Source organism: Salminus brasiliensis, chromosome 14 (genome assembly GCF_030463535.1).
Source record: "Salminus brasiliensis chromosome 14, fSalBra1.hap2, whole genome shotgun sequence".
NCBI lineage: Eukaryota > Metazoa > Chordata > Actinopteri > Characiformes > Bryconidae > Salminus > Salminus brasiliensis.
Window position 1 is genome coordinate 13,340,369 of NC_132891.1, and position 954 is coordinate 13,341,322.

Consider the following 954-nt stretch of genomic DNA (forward strand, 5'->3'; position numbering starts at 1 on the left):
TTTCAAACAAACCGCACAGAGATGACCAAACACTGCATTGGAAATTTGGTCTTTTTGCATGGAGTTTTAGACTTCTGTGGCCTGAATTGAATTTCAAACAAACGACACCAGGTTGTTTAGAAGTGGGCAGACACTGTTTGTTTGGGGCATATCAGTGTTCTGCACTAAGCTTTTTTTAAGAATTTGGATCACCAATTACCCAACCCACACATATTCACACGTGTGCTCGGCTCTGATGCATCAGCCAGCAGACGTCAGCTAGTTGCCAGCTAGCTGGCTAGTAATGCACTGGAGTGATGTGGGGAGAAAGTGCCACCCATCCACCCTGCAAAGAGTAAGACCAATTGCGCTCTCTCGGGAAAGAGAAAAGCCAATTGTGCTCTTTCAAGACCCTGGCTGCCAATGACCAGCAGACGCCAGTGCCGACCAGCCCTGCACTGGAAAGTGCCACCTACCCACCCTGGAGAGAGCAAAACCAATTGTGCTCTCTTGGGGCCCCGGCTGATGGATGGCAGCATGACCGAGACTCTAGCAATCTTCTGTTTATAGTGACAGCGCCTTATTCAGCTGGACCACTCTGGGCCCCCAGCTCAGGGTTTATTTTCAATCAAACCAAATCTATCAAGTGTGAACACACCCTTAAAGAAGGAACCCCGCAAGAAAATGCAAGATGCGACAACAGTTTGTTGAGTGAAATTCAGGCAATGTTGGGAAATGTGTAGAGAGTTCCTTTCAATCAGTGGTCTAGGGGTAGAGAGGTGAGTACACTGTGCTTTCTAAAGGATCACAGTACACTCTGTAGCCCTACCCAGAACTGCAAAAGCTTGTAAATAATAACTCAATAGAATATACTATGTTACCAAGTTATTTTTTGTGTTTTCATTCACATGTCTTTTCACCAGGATTTTCTACCAGAAATAACTGACTAGCTTCATTCATACACTGCTTTCATCA